Source organism: Pleurodeles waltl, chromosome 1_2, assembly GCF_031143425.1.
Source record: "Pleurodeles waltl isolate 20211129_DDA chromosome 1_2, aPleWal1.hap1.20221129, whole genome shotgun sequence".
NCBI lineage: Eukaryota > Metazoa > Chordata > Amphibia > Caudata > Salamandridae > Pleurodeles > Pleurodeles waltl.
The window spans coordinates 1,211,294,897-1,211,312,044 of NC_090437.1; positions in this window are offsets into that span (position 1 = coordinate 1,211,294,897).

Here is a 17,148-nt window from a genome sequence, read left to right on the forward strand (position 1 = left end):
CATGAACTCTATCCACTCCGGCGCCCCTTCGGACCCCTGCCCGCACTTCATCTTTAACAAAGCCGACGACATCATCGCCCCGCACCTCCAGACCGTCATCAACTCTTCTTTTTCTTCTGCTACCTTCCCCGAATGCTGGAAGCACGCTGAAGTCAACGCCCTACTAAAGAAACCTACGGCTGACCCAAGCGACCTGAAAAACTTCCGCCCCATCTCTATTCTACCTTTCCCAGCCAAGGTAATAGAAAAGACCGTCAACAAACAGCTGACCACCTTCCTGGAAGACAACAACCTGCTCGACCCTTCACAAACCGGATTCCGAACCAACCACAGCACGGAAACCGCCCTCATCTCAGTCACAGACGACATCAGAACCCTGATGGACAACGGTGAAACAGTCGCCCTCATTCTCCTCGACCTCTCGGCTGCCTTTGACACCGTCTGTCACCGCACGCTAATCACCCGCCTACGCTCCACCGGGATCCAAGGCCAGGCCCTGGACTGGATCGCCTCCTTCCTCGCTAACCGCTCCCAAAGAGTTTACCTCCCTCCGTTTCGCTCAGAACCCACCAAGATCATCTGCGGCGTACCTCAAGGCTCATCGCTCAGCCCGACACTCTTCAATGTCTACATGAGCCCCCTCGCCGACATCGTACGCAAGCACGACATCATCATCACCTCCTACGCCGACGACACCCAACTTGTACTCTCCCTCACCAAGGACCCCGCCAGCGCCAAGACCAACCTACAAGAGGGTATGAAGGACGTCGCAGATTGGATGAGGCTCAGCCGCCTAAAGCTGAACTCTGAAAAAACGGAAGTCCTCATCCTCGGCAACACCCCGTCCGCCTGGGACGACTCCTGGTGGCCCACGGCCCTCGGCACCGCACCGACCCCCGCAGACCACGCCCGCAACCTCGGCTTCATCTTGGACCCTCTTCTCACCATGACCAAGCAAGTCAACGCCGTGTCCTCCGCCTGCTTCCTCACTCTCCGCATGCTCCGTAAGATCTTCCGCTGGATCCCCGCCGACACCAGAAAAACCGTGACCCACGCCCTCGTCACGAGCCGCCTGGACTACGGCAACACCCTCTACGCCGGGACCACAGCCAAACTCCAAAACCGCCTGCAACGCATCCAAAACGCCTCGGCCCGCCTCATCCTCGACGTACCCCGCAACAGCCACATCTCCGCACACCTGAGACACCTGCATTGGCTCCCAGTCAGCAAAAGGATCACCTTCCGTCTTCTCACCCACGCACACAAAGCCCTCCACAACAAGGGACCGGAATACCTCAACAGACGCCTCAGCTTCTACGTCCCCACCCGCCCCCTCCGCTCCGCTGGCCTCGCACTTGCTGCCGTCCCTCGCACCCGCCGCTCCACGGCGGGTGGGAGATCTTTCTCCTTCCTGGCGGCCAAGACCTGGAACTCCCTCCCCACCAGCCTCAGGACCACCCAGGACCACTCCGCTTTCCGGAGACTCCTAAAGACTTGGCTGTTCGAGCAGTGATAACCCCCCCTTTCCCCCCTAGCGCCTTGAGACCCGCACGGGTGAGTAGCGCGCTTTATAAATGTTAATGATTTGATTTGATTTGATTTGATAGACAGCAACACTGTCCTTCATTATTGAGCCTTGTCCAATCATTGCCCAGTAGTGCTAGCCCGGGCCTGGATGTAAATTTGCGCAGTTGATTGTACTAGCACCTGGTATGGCTCAGCCAATCACAATGCTTAGATCGCTGACACTAATTATCATTGTTTTCTTGCATTCTAGTATTATTGGTAAGGACATAAAGCAGACACAGACAGTGGGCATCATTATTAGGGAAAAGGTGAAAATAGCTTTATATGCAAAGTGTTTAGATGTTAACAGCTGGTCATTGTCCTGCCTACCCCCATGAGATTTCATCATTGCACCAGGCACATAATAGCGTCTCATAATTACCAGAGGTTCACTTCCCTTCGTGACGGTGTTAACTACTGTTATTACTATGCACAGAGACCTATAATGTGTTATTCGTGACTTTTACATTTTTCTGTCTTTTTCAAAGATTTGATGCTAGTGCCAAATACTACTTGTTTGTAAATCTGTAATTATTTTTATGATGATGCTCATGATTTTAGTTAAGAAACTGTGATCACAACATTTGTATTTGATCCTAAATATGCAAAATATGTAAATTGTTGTCCCTTTACATTCTACTAAGCTACATGAACATATACAAATGTAAGTGTGTACATGTGTATTTGTATTTCTGTAGGCATTACCTCTTCCGATCTAACCGATGTAATCTACATGTGGCGCAACAGAGTTCTGTATGCAGCAGAAAATTAACTTAGAGACTGTAGTCCAGGATTAAAGTTGGGTGGTAACTGAAAGTCCTCTGAATTGTGGAAGAAACACCATATGGCTATTGTGGGAAATGAAACACACAAAAGAAGATGGGAGGAACGCTTGCAATTTGTCTAACCACTGGCATTCACTTAGCATAGCATAGCATCCTAGACCATAGTTTTTTTGCGACCATGCCACCTCAGTTTGGACCCAACGATATGCAAATCAGTCAATGTAGGAAATTACCATCTTTTGAGTAGTATGCATTCAAATTTTTTGCTCTATCTATTTTTGCTGTAGAATTCTCTGCACTTTACCCCAAATTGCCATATCTCTCATTGTCATATTTTAAATGCTTATAAGTCCCCAGTTTATGATATAAAGTGCACCCAGGGCCTGGAAGTTAAATGGCACTAGTGGACTGTACCAGCAGTTGTACTAATTTCACTGTAAGAAGGCTGGCTGGTTGTCCCACAGAGGAACACTGGGAAGCAATACTACGTATTAATTCTGCAATCTCAGAGTAAGGGCCATCTAGAAATAGGATTCAGTAAATATTTTTAATATTTCTAAAAAGCCCAAATTAATGATAAAGTTGGATTTTAGATAAATATTAAGGAAAAGTTATTTTTCGAAAGTGGCCCTTTCCATGCCTAAAACACCTGAAGTCTAATTTGCAATAGCCTTCAGCTAGTTGTCACCCCTATTTAGCAGAATGAGGTGTGACAACTGCTCTCAGAAAAGAGACAAAAACCTGGGTGTGGGGAGGTGTTTTTGTTCCTCTGCTACAATGACCATTTGGGGTATGTCCAGGAACATACATTACTTCAAAGGGGCCTCCCGTGTCAAACACAGATGTTAGGTGACACCTGGACAGGCCCTTCTTTGGGCCTCCCACCCCCTGTCAGGCATGTACCAATCTCAGTGAGGGGGAAGCTGTTCCCTGAACTGACCACAGAGGAGGAGCTTTCTATTACCCTCGCCATGCCTCTGGGTGGGAACGTAGGCTCTGCATAAGAGGAGAAGGGTTTCACTATCTTGGATTTAGACAAAGCGGGCACTGTGGGATTGCCTACTTTAGGGCAATCAGGAACATCTGCAAATGTAGGTGAGGATTACCCCTGGGAACTCTTACTACATTGGTTAGAGAGGGACCAGGAATCCCCTCCACCCACAGGTAGCTCAAGATATAAATGTGGCATCCCTTGGCACCCTCTTCAGAACACTTTCTGGACCTCAGGAAGATCAGAACAGGACTGGACCAAAGTGGAGCCCTGCATGACTGGATCCGCTTCCTCTAGTACCCAGGACAAGAAGTGGACTCCAAGGGTCAGGAGGCTGAGTGGATCTGACTGAGGGGCGTTGCCACTAGGCAGATGATCCCAGTTTCTCCTGCTCAAAGTTTCTTTGAAGCAGCAAACCCAATTCAGCATAACCTTGCAGAGAAGGTATATAGAAATGGGGAGCCTGTAGTCTTGCCCGACTGGGGGATTATAACTCTTAAAAAGTCACTAAGTGTCAGATTAGACATTTTGACCAGGTGAGGGCACCAAAAGCATCCTACCAGTTATAACCTGCTGCTTTGCCCAGCTGAAGATTTGGGACTCCCACCTGGGAGAGCACCTCCCAAGGTAAGACTACTGATCAAGTCGAACCTGGTCCCTGCATTCTACCTAGGGTCAGCCTCAAATCATGCCTAGGAACCAGTCTACCTCAAACAGTTGACAGCAGATGGCGCTTAATACTTTGTGGTGCTATTTTTTTTAAACGTCAAAAAGTCATATATCTGTTCGCCTCATCGTAGTTTTGTCAGTTTGGTAGCAGGTCCAGGACTTGAGACAGTGGGCCTTCCTGACCTGCCTCCTCTCAAGCACAAAGTAGAATTCTATGAAGTCACCTTTAGGCTACATTTAATAAAAATCAGCATTCACCACTGAACTAGATGCTTAATAAATAGTTGAAATAACTGTTAAATTAACTTTGCAGGAATTTCTTAGCCTTATGTGAAAAGGTGACGTTTAATCACCAATATGCTTTCTTATTTGGAAAAGCCAAAGTAGCTCATAGAGTCAAAATGGCACTTTGTAGCTAATTACCATGGGTGTATACTACTCTTAGTAAGTAGTATGTAGTATTTCTCAGATGTATACAGTAGCTACGATGTCAATGGGCTACAATGAACACTTTGAGAGTGACATCTGATATTCAAATAGATTTTTTATGTAAAAAATGGTTCATTTGACATGTGTTGCTGCAGTGTTTTAGACTGCAGCCTATTTGAAGCCAGTCTTTTACACTCAAACATGTGTGTGGTGTAAATGTATACCAAGGCCCACATGTACCCCAGCTATATCCCTACACATCAAAGACACTTCACACATTCCTCTCTATGTCCAACTATTCTCATTTATGGCGGTACTCCACTTCACAAAATCCTAATTAACTCCAAAGTCTTCAGTTTTTAAAGTGGAGGTGATTAATGGTCGACCAATATTTCCTGCATGGAATTACTGCCATTACACAATTACACACATTTTTATGCCTAATTCAATTGTCAACATCATAATCACCTATTGGTATTATAGACTTTGTTCAATTAAACACATCATGTTGTGCATCCCTTCAATGCTATCGTATCGTATTGTCATTAAGCAGTTAATTTGTAGAACACAGCAAAAGGAACCAGCTAATGAATGTTTAAACTTTACTCACACTTTTATATCTAAATTACGTTATTTATCTTATAATTGTTTTACATAGCAGGGGTTGTTTCCGGAGCTGCCCAGCAACGTTTTCAGATTAATGCTTTTAGCTCGGTTGAGATATTAAAAGGATACCCAGGCTTACTATGGAGAAGCAATGACTTGCCCTTGTTTATAATGTGTTTGGAATTTAGATTTGTAGAAGTTTATGGAAAGCTTATTATAACTGGTCCCTGGCTGGAGGTCTGCTGTACCTCCAGGTTAGAAGATGCTATAGCCTACATTCTTCTGGTGGGTGAGCACCCACCATAGTTAATGGTCCTCCTTAGTCTGGCAGTGCTCTATTAAGACTACAGTGCAACTCTGAATGCAGCAATTGAACCAAAGGCAATGTGACTTTTCAGATCAGTTGCCCTGTTTGCTACACCTACATTGCAAATATTGTTTGTATTTCGATTAAACTTTTCCAAAGCAAGCGTTTTTTTATTAAGAAAAAACACACTCTGATGGGAGTTGTTTTTTCATAAGGCTGGTCATCATTTTTGTTATTTCCTTCTCTGGGGTGCTGGAGCATTTTCATCCTTCGCAATAATCAATGCTCTTTGAGTCAATGGATCTTTAAACTCTGCATAGGATGTGGTAATACCATCAACACAACTACAATGAAAACAAATTACTTTATACAGTATGACCAATGTGGCCATACAAGGAAAACTCCAGTCCAGAATAAAATTAAGGGATTTATTACAAACTTAAGCTCAAAGTCATGTAGACAATTCATAAGAAAAAATTATGAAGATACAGAATCACCAAGGATTGCCCAAGATGACAAAATAAGTTGAGACAAGCTTACATCTACAGAACTAAGCATTTGACAAGGACTATGAAAAACATCAACAAGATTATCTGAGATATAGAATATAAACATGGCTGAGCTTTGATAAGCATCAAGTCAATTTCAAATCAGCAAAGTTCAAATCAGCTGGGCACAGGGAAACCCTATGGTTAAGCGAATCAGAGAAAAAACATGTGTGGGTCAGAACACATGCTTGCAAAAAACAAAAAAGAACAAAAAGAATAAAAAGAATTTGAAAAATATAATCTCGGGCCACAAGCTACTAACTAAGGTGGGCAAAAGATAGGAAAAAAAGAAAAGCGCCAGCATGTCGGAAGCTCAATCAGGAGTCTTCTGCAGGGGTTAGGAAGAAAATCTCAAAGTCTTAGCAAGGCATCTCAAAGGGGCAAAAGTCAGAGAGGAAGTTCCCTCTCCAAGATGCTTAGCATTCAGAATACAGGAAGAAAAGGGTTCAGCTTCTCATCTTCGGGAATCTTGCATTCTTTCCGACCAAAGTCCAACTGGCCATTGCTATATCAAAGTTCATTCAGCAATTTGATTCATTGAGGGCAACAGTTCATTTTACATTGAAAGGGCATCATCCAATACAAATTGATACATGACTCCAAGTTGAAACAATCTAATTTCTTCACAGGTCTGCAGACAGTGAACATCGCAACGGGGCTGGCCAGGGGGGCCCATGCACTGCCCATGCCAAGTGCATGGTCAGAGCAGAGGCCCCTCTGGGGCACCTTGCACACAGTCTCTGCCAGCCTTTACATAGCGGTGCTACCGCCATGTAAAAGCTGGTGGAGAGGGGGGTCATAATCCCCAGGGTAGCACTGCTTGCAGTGCTGCCCTGGCGGATTAGGACCACCAAGACCGCCATTCTTTCCTGTGGAGGAGATCTGGTGGTGGTAACGGTCCCACCGTGGCATGATCGCCATGGTCATAATGTGGCAGGCAACCACCATAGCGTTCGGACCACTGCTTTGGCAGCGGGCAGTCCGCCACCGCAACCCTGGCACTCTTCAGACCGCTAGGGTGGTAATGATCCCCTTTGTGCTGTGCTGTATGGCAGGGATAGCTGGATGTCTAAGAACGCATTCTATTTTTTGAATCAATGCACATTTTGCCTTAAATATTACTGCTTCACAGTGACTAGTAAATAGGCATAAAGGGGTGTTATAATTATGGAAATATACAATGTAAATTTACATACATAAATAATGTTTATATTGTTCTTCTGTCGTCAACTTTCTAGAATAAATAAGAGATGTTGGTTGCCCTGAGCACTTTCTCCTCACAAATCAACCAATGATACAATTAGTGTGTAGGAAAATGAATGGTCTAACAGTTTCCTTATGTAACACACATCTAAGCAATACACCCATTTTAAATAGCAAATAACGTCCAAGGAAACTGAAAAAATAGAAATTACTCTTCAAAATAGATGTATTCGTGGTAGGCGATGCAACTTATAAATATTTTAGGTTTCTGAAATAATTGCATTGCCAATGTGACTCATTAATTTATCAGTGCATATGTATTTTACTAACGTTTTTCAATGGTCCTGTGTGTGCTTATAACATTAGAATCTAGAACATTTAACTTACATTTTTGGTAATACTGTGTGCAATTTACAAGTAATTCATATCCTTGCAAGACAGTGTGAACATCATTTCCCTATTTACATTTTATGGTATGAATGTTTGCCGACCAAGTACTGGAACTAGCTCAGCAGTTTAGAATGAATGTAAGCTATGGAACTTATTATTTTTTTTCACTTCAAAGTTAGGCTCCTGCTGCATCTCGGGAGGTCACTGCTCCCCTAATCTGGTTGCTTAATAGCTGACTAGCCTGTTACTTCATTTTTTGTCTCCCCAAATGCCTTCTTTTTTGCAAAATATGCAATATCATGGACAGTGTTAACGAACTCGTCACAAAACTGTGAAGTCCATTCCCACAGCTATTTTGTATGGGCTGTTTTTGAAAAATATTTGATAAAGTTCCTGGTGAGGAACTTTATAAAGTAAGGGCCAGATGTATCAGCCATTTTTGCATTCGCAAACGCTGTGAATAACCGTTTGCGAATGCAAAAATGCCTTTCTGTGTGTATGAAAGGCATTGGCAACGCAATTTTAAGGAATTGCTAAAATAGCGATTCCTTAAAATTGCGACCCCATTTAGAGAATCGCAAATTGCGATTCTCTAAATAAGAAATCGCAAATAAGGAATCCTTATTTGCGATTTCTAAACCACATGTAACAAGCAATTCCTTAATGCGAATTGGGCATTAGGGAATCGCTATTACAACCAAGTTGAACTTGGTGGTAACCATGTGCAAATTAAAAAAATTCATTAAAAATGCATTTTTAAAATTGACATGAAATGCACACATGCCCCTTTGCCATGTTTGCGCCTTACATGTCTTTTAAAAAATGATTGGGGTGCAGCAGAGGGGGCCTTAGGCCCCCAGCACCCTGGGGTTTGCATTTCCCAAAACTGCAAATTCCAGTTAGTAATTAGCAATTTAGGAAATGCAAAAAATTTGCAAATATGGGCCTACAGGCCCATAGGTGCATATGGGGCTGATATCGCAATTTGCGATTTGGTAATAGCATTTGCGATTTTTAAGAAATCGCTATAACCGAATCGCAATTATGATACATACCATTTTGCGACTCAGAAATAGCGAGTCACTAAAGTGATTTGTCACTTTTGTCACTAAAGTGATTTTGGATGGACAATGCCACACCAGGCTTCTAGACATTGTCAAACCCAAAATGTGGAATTGTAGGAAAGAAAAAGTTATAAAGCAGTCATTCTCAGACTGTACACCTAGGATCTGCAACAACAAACTCATCAGCTTCAGAACTGCTTCCCCCTCCTGCAGTTCTTGAAATTGACCATTTAATTGCTTTTTCATCTCCACACATCAAGATGGCATGGCCATAAAGAGCACTTTCATCTTTTAAGATGTTATAAACAGACTTCTGCTGCATCTGTGCATACTTTCACTGCATCCAAAATCTCACTTCTTACCATCTGACTGCCACCAGCAACAGCTCCCCCACCACCAAAACTATTACTATTACTTCCAACACCATTACTTTTGCTACCACTCTGCTACCGCATCCACCACTTTAGAATTACCCCATTACAGTGACCTTTATAATCATCACTTTTAGCACTACTACCACCTGATTACCACCATCATTAGCACCACCATTAACAGTACCACCGCCATTACTACTACTATCACTGCAACCATAACTACCAACATTTTATTGTCACCCACACAACCATCACCATTAATATCATCACTGTCACTACCATTACCACCACCATCACCAGTGCTGTTACCACTACCGCCACAATTGTCATCAGTAGCTTAATAAATATAATCCCCATTAATGTTATTACCACTACCACAACTGCCATTAGCACCACCACCACCACCACATGACCACAGCTACCTTTATTACTATGATCTATACGACCACTTTTACCTCTATCACCACCAATAACACACCATCACCATTACTACCACCATTAACACCATTACAAGCATTACTGCCACCAACACCATCATTACCATGCCCATTACCACTAACAATCACCTTTAACACCACCATCATTACCGCAACGACAGCAAGTCTGAGTTTGTGTGCGCTAGCACATGAAAGCCAAAACTACTGGCTTTGCGAAAGCTTGTTTTTCTATGGATAAAAAGGTATGTTCTTTAGTCTGATAGTAAAAGTAAAGTTTATTAAAACATGTATGTCCAGATAAACATCATAGCCTTATTAGCAAATAACATTAATGCTAACGTTAACTTAGCTTACCTAATACAGACTTAATTAAATTCAAACTCTATATATTTGCCACAAAAAATGCAAGACGTCTAGCACAGGTTTGATCCTTCCAGACTGAACAGAGCCATCAAATAGGTTTTATGCTCCTGACGCTATACTGGGAAGGGCAGAAAGATATGATAACATCTTTTTTTTCTCAGTACCATTACAGCTCTGCCCTCCCAGATTTTGAACATTATTATTTAGCTGCCTAACTGCAGTGGACCGCTCGCTGGCTTCCTGGACATTCCCAGTATGAGACAGGGCTTTCAATGGCTGATTTCAGGGATGGTCTTTTGAATTACCTCCTAATCCCTTCCACCGGCCTGCATCCTCAGGCTGCTGGCCTGCTTCGAGTGGCGGGGGCCTGTTTAGCTAGGATGATCCAACTGAAGGGTGCAGTGACACATTTTTCTCCTACCGTCCTACTACTAGGTCCGCCCATGACAACCGGTCGCTTGAGAAAGGGGCGTTTACGATACTGGCATATACCTGGGCTCTCTTCTACTGCAATCTCTTCCTTACTGCTGAGGTGATGAGTTTTCATACACTAGTGGCAGATTGTGATCTCCCTGGTCAATTTCTGATGAATGAAGACATCTTGTACTTTAACACTCTCTGCTTCAAATACCCCAACACACGAGTGTATCAGACACTGCACACAGCAGGCTCCTGGGGGAAACTGATACATTGGGTTTATAGGGCATTTCAAAAACAGCTTAACCAATCCTGATCAACACTTAGAAATGTATGGAATACTGACCTTGCCACGTCCTTTCATAACACTCAATGGGCCAAGATACTGGAATACCCTCACACAGCACCTAGAGGGGCTAGATTTGAATATACTCAGTTTAATGTTTTAAATAGAGTCCACCTCACCCCGGCTCGAATTAATAAAATGTTCCTTGTTTTATCAGGCTGCGCTAGAGCGGTGGCATCTCCGGGATTTACGGAGAGCACATTTCTTCACAGGGAAGAGTCTGCAGGCATGAGTAAATATTTTATTGCCCAAGCTTGGGCTGATTCTAGAAAAATTTGAAGACACCTCCAAGCATGACACCCATCCGTCGTTAAGTACCCAGGCATACATCGACAATTATGTACACTTATAACTTTGGTTTAGAAGCTTCTTAAAGAGATTGGGGCACAGCGTAAGAACAGACTTTCATGGACACACATACAATGTTCTGGGGTGCATGTATCTTGCCGGGAGGTACTTTTAGAGTGGGGGCAATTGCAGATTATATTGACCTCTCGGACAGGGAGGGGGAAGGGAGGGGCCGGTACATTTCAATGCTACAGCATTGCTTTTTCTGTTACTTCTGTGTTTTTTTGGTTCATAATAAAAAACAAAATTGTATTTGGAGGCATTCATTATTCTGTGCCTACTTGATATGCAGAGATGCCTTCTATTGTGAGTTGTATCAAAGAATGTCGATTGAGGTACAGATCTGCACCTTTAACAATATCCGTGTACTTCAATAAATATATTGAAAAAAACAAGCCCCCCCAACAGGTTAGTTTCCTGATTAAATTATTTTGAAGAGGTGATTTTTGTTAAACGTGCATTCATTTTAGGAAGTAAGAATTTATATTCAGAATTCTCTTTTGATTAAGAAAATAGTTAATCGAAAGCGTGGTTGCCATTAAAAGAAAGGTCTCAGTCATTGTGTTAGAGGGCTGTTATTCTCCGGGGGTTATCACTAATGAAACTGTGATGCTTTGTCCCATGAAACAATCAACCTTGACTGGGTAGTGTTTATGACAAGGTTATCATTGATCAAAATACTGCAATGAGAGCCCTGTTAGACATTAAACTCGCTGCTTCAGGACGACTTAGAATTTGTGACTCTATAACAACACCCACAGTAGGAAGAACCTCTTCCGCAGTGACACAAATGTCTAAAGGAGCATGTCTATTGATAACTTCTTAAGATGAATTAGGGTGATCATTTTTGGAACTCATGAATCATCGTGGGAGTAATGTTGCTTGTGCCAGTTGTTCTACTATAACTGCTATTTGATACATGACAGCTGTTTGCTTTACTCCTAATATCCATTGATTTGGAGTTTAGTGTTGATCCTGAGATTAATTTACTAGATTCATTTACTAGATGTTTACAATCGTAAGTAATAATAATCACTGAAAGAAGATAAACATTAGGGGTGGCCATAACTCACATAAATCAGGGTAGCGGAATAACATGTAATTACTGCAAAATTCAGCAAGATTAGATATAATTACCCAAGAAGAGTAAATCTGTGTTTAGCACTATTTTTTAATACAGAAATGTCCCTCACGCCTAAAATGGGCATGAGAAATAGTGCTAAGTGCAACAAATCACAAATAGCGAGCTCGAATAACCTTTCATGCGAGCTAAATGTGCTCTTCGGGTAGGATTTTCCTCCAGTTTACTCCCTGTATTTAGCACTAATTTCTTAGAGCAAAATGCCCCCCTCATGAGCAAAATGGATGCCAAAACGTATTTTGCGCTAAGAAATAATGATAAATGGGCTATTGAGATATAATTTCCCCCAACCTAGTCCCAGCATTTAGCACTATTTTCTTAGCGCAAAATTAACCCTCATGTCCAAAATAAATGCAAGGATGCATTTTGCACAAAGAACTAGCACTAAATGCAGCAGAACACGAACAGTGATCATGAGTAGCCGCTCACGGTGTCAACGTGTAACATGGAATTACTGAAATGACTCCAGTTACCCTAGACATATTTAGCCTAATAAAAACATCATTAACCATTAGCAAACTGGCCAGGAATTGTGTTGTTAGTCCTACTGGCTGTGCTTGCCTGCCCATATGTTATGTGCTAAATGCTACTACGCACAGCTGGATAGTAGATCTGCCAAGCAGGAGGGTGTGATTAGAGGAAGGGTCCGGAAAGCTCAAGGCCAATCAGGTTTCTTCCTGCTTTACTAAGAATGCACCAGGGTAACTCTTCAAATTCAGTCTAGTTTTTTTGAACGTGCAGGTGCAGGGAAGCAGCTCAGCCTCAGAAACAAAGTGCAACATTTTCCTTCAATCCATCAAAAATTTCGACTCAGTGGTAAAAAGTTTAGCATATTAACATTTAGAGGCCTATTACAAACTGCAGTTTGTAGAACATTTAGTAGTACCACTAATGGTCTACAAAATGCTGCTTGCAAATCTACATGCAGATATCTCTGCTCCTGCTATCTTTTATGCATGATGATCTCTGCCCAACTGCAGAGATCACTACACACATACACATACATTGTAGTAGTAAATGTGGGCGGGACTGAAAATGGGAAATACTTACTACTGAATGAAGAGGGTAAGACAAGAGTAAAGAGGGGTTAAAGGAGGGTTTCAAAGGGGTTTAGGGAGGAACATGAGCCAACTCACAAACAATAGGCCCATTTGCTCTTCACAAACTGCCATTCTATACTTACTACCTTACTACATCCAAAAAAGACCCAAATAGTATTAATTGTAGTCCATCTCAGAGATGGAATACGTACAGCACAACACATTTGCCACCACTGGTACTGCAACACACTCCCCCAGAAAATAATGGAGGAAGGAACTTAAAATAAAACCCCATAGAAAAAAGATGTTAAAATAAATGACATTATTTAAACTATTTCAAAATATAAATAAATTATATTTTATGTTGAAAATTGTCTATAAAATATGTACTATTATTTCCGTTTCAAATATATTTTTGTTTCTGAATTAAAAAACTAGTGTAAAGTTAATGCTTATTAAAAATACATTACTTTTAATTAATTTAAATTTAAACAACACGTTTATTAATTTTAGTACAAAATAAAAATATCGTTTTTTGTATTTAGAGGATTTTTTACAATTTAAGACTTCAGAAAATATTTTTTATTTAATACTTTTAAAATATTTATATTTTTATTTAGAATTATTTGGGTGCTGTTACTTTAGATATTCTTCCATATTTAGAATACATACATAAAATTCACTAACAATTGTATTTAACAAACGTTTTTAGTATTTTAAACTTTTCCCTATATTTTACCACAGGGAAATCACCACCACAATGGCAAAATTCTCTGCCAAGTGTGTGGACCATGAGATACGGTTTTAGATTCACCTCTAGTTGTAAATTCATGCTCATGTTTGATTTTTTTACTGACTCAACACACTATTTGGGGGGGGAGGGACATGTAAGTCTTTCGAGTATCTTCATACTTGTGAATGGTGAATAGCCAAAAGTAGTAAAATTACTTAAAGGTGTAACAGTAAACTTACTTGAGGTAAATCTACATGCATAGATTTACCTTTGTGAATAGGTCCCAATAACATTTGTAGGCACTCAAGATTATTGTGAACTTTCACCATAATTAACTGATTCATCCACTTATGCTAACCCACCTTGCTATGCCTAGACAAACTAACCCATTCTTGCACCAGAATATAAAAATAACAATCTAGAAATAAGCAAGCAACTAAACCTCAATGAAGACCACACCTATTGGCATTAGAGAGTAGCTAGTAGTTGTTACATTTTTATTCTAGTATATATTTGTTGCATTAAAATCCTTGCCATTTAAGTATTTTAGTATAACTTTCTTGTTTATAAATTAAAACAACAGTGCAGGAATAGAGTATGACCATGTCATTAACAGTACCCCACTTTACATGTCGAACTACAAGTATCACTTACACTTAATATTAACATCTTATACCGCATTGTTGAAGAATTAGAGGATGCTAACCATTAATAGCTTGAAGTCACAGAAGATAAACTTTCAAATGTAATTTGAACTACTGTAAAGAGGGACGAGAACTAGCTTTTAAGGCACTAAGAAATGTGTTCCACTGCAGGGGACCCAGCACGTGGGGAAAACAGCCTTTACAATATAGTCTTTCCCACACACTGTGTTTACAATGCAAACTTAACCATGCAGGTATGTACCACGTAGATATTTGTAAAGTTACTACGCATGCCTTTACTATACAGTTAAGTATTTTTTAAATGAGAATGTTATTATGTTATAGAAAAGGGGTTTGGGTGCGGGTAGTAGTAAAGAAAGTTAAGGGTAGTTTTAGGGTTTAAAGGTGGGTAGTGGTGGTGGAAGGAAAGGGTAATTTTAGAGTTTAGGTGTGATTAGTGGTAAAGGGAAGTAAGGGTAATTTAAGGGAGAGATGTATGAAAAGTGGTGCTGCACCTAGTACAGCGCCACTTTTCTTGCACCCTTTAGCGCCCCCTATCGCTGCCATGTGTGCACCATATTTAAAATGAGGCACACCATGGCGGTAGTCAGGGGTACTAGCGTCATACTTGTTTCACGCTAATCCTGCAAAGCACCCAGAGGCCCATCGAAAACAATGGGAGCCTCCCTTTGACACCTGCTCTTAGCAGGCATTAAAAACAGTGATAAAATGAACATTGTGAGGGCACTGGTGCACCCTGCACCCTACAGCATTACTGCCCGCTCGATTACGAGCCGGAGACACTGCTGTAGGCTGTTTCCCGCATGGAAACTCAGGTTCCGCCCACTGACCTAGCGGGAAACTCTTAATGGGGCCGGCGGGGAGGTAGCCACTATGGCAGCAACCTCCCCATGGGAAGTTCGGCAGACGGTGTAAACCATCCGCCAAACTCATAATCAGCCTATTATGCCTGGCGCAGGCATAATGTGGCACCAGGAGTTACAAAGTGTCGCAATGCAAGCAGTGCGCCTCTTTGCAAATATGCCCATCCGTTTTTGGCCTTCCACCACATTAGCGTAAAAAAATGACGCTAATGTGGCGGTTGACCGGCACTAGTCCCTCTTAAATCTGGTCCTTAGTGTTTAAGGGTTAGTAATTATAAAGGGAGATAAGGGTAATTTTAGGGTTTAGGGGTGGGCAGTGGTAAACAGAGGCAGGGTGATTGTAGGGTTTATAGGTGAGTGGTGGTAATGTGAGGTAAGGGTAATTTTAGAGTTTAGGTGTAGGTAGTTGTAAAAGGAGGTTAAAAGGAGGTTAGGAGTAAACAAAAAACACAGGTGGGATGTTTCGAGGGGTTCCCCGCCTGTCAGAAGGTAGCCTCTTTCTAGCATTGTTACCCCCACTTTTAGCCTGTTTGTGAGTATATGTCAGTGTGTTTTTACTGTCTCACTGGGATCCTGCTAGCCAGGACCCCACTGCTCATAGTGAAAACTCTATTTGTCAGTGTGTTTTATATGTCTCACTGGGACCCTGCTAGCCAGGACCCCAGTGCTCATAGTTTATGGCCTGTATGTGTATACCTGTGTAGTGCCTAACTGTGTCACTGAGGCTCTGCTAACCAGAACCTCAGTGCTTATGCTCTCTCTGCCTTTAAAATTGTCACTATAGGCTAGCGACCATGTTTACCAATTCTAATTGGCACACTGGAACACTCTTATAATTCCCTAGTATATGGTACTTAGGTACCCAGGGTATTGGGGTTCCAGGAGATCCCTATGGGCTGCAGCATTTCTTTTGCCACCCATAGGGAGCTCAGACAAACCTTACACAGGACTGCCACTGCAGCCTGAGTGAAATAACGCACATGCTTTTTCAAAGTCATTTTCACTGCACTTAAGTAACTTATAAGTCACCTATATGTCTAGCCTTCACTTGCTGAAGGTTAGGTGCAAGTTACTAAGTGTGAGGGCACCCTTGCACTAGCAAAGGTGACCCCACATAGTTCAGAGCCATTTCCCCGGACTTTGTGAGTGCGGGGACACCATTACATGGGTGCACTACATATAGGTCAATACCTATATGTAGTTTCACAATGGTAACTCCGAATATGGCCATGTAACATGTCTAAGATCATGGAATTGTCCCCCCATGCCAAATCTGGTATTGAGGTGCCAATCCCATGCATCCCCAGGGCTCCACTATGGACCCTGGGTACTGCCAAACCAGCTCTCTGGGTTTTCTCTGCAGCTACCACTGCTGCAAACCCACAGACTGCTCTGGCACGAACTGGACAAAGGAAAGGGGAGTGACCACTCCCCTGTCCATCACCACCCCAGGGGTGGTGCCCAGAGCTCCTCCAGTGTGTCCCAGACCTCTGCCATCTTGGATCCAGAGGTGTGAGGGTACTCTGGAGGCCTCTGAGTGGCCAGTGCCAGCTGTTGACGTCAAAGACCCCTCCTCATAGGTGCTTACATGACTAGGTGGCCAATCTTCCTCTCAGGGCTATTTAGGGTCTCTCCAGTGGGCTTTTCCTCAGATAACGGCTTGCAAGAATTCACCAGAGTTCCTCTGCACCTCTCTCTTTGACTTCTGCCAAGGATTGACCGCTGACTGCTCCAGGACGCCTGCAAAACTGCAACAAAGTAGCAAGAAGACTACCAGCAACATTGTAGCGCCTAATCCTGCCGGCTTTCTCAACTGTTTCCTGGTGGTGCATGTTTTGGGGGCTGCCTGCCTTCATCCTGCAC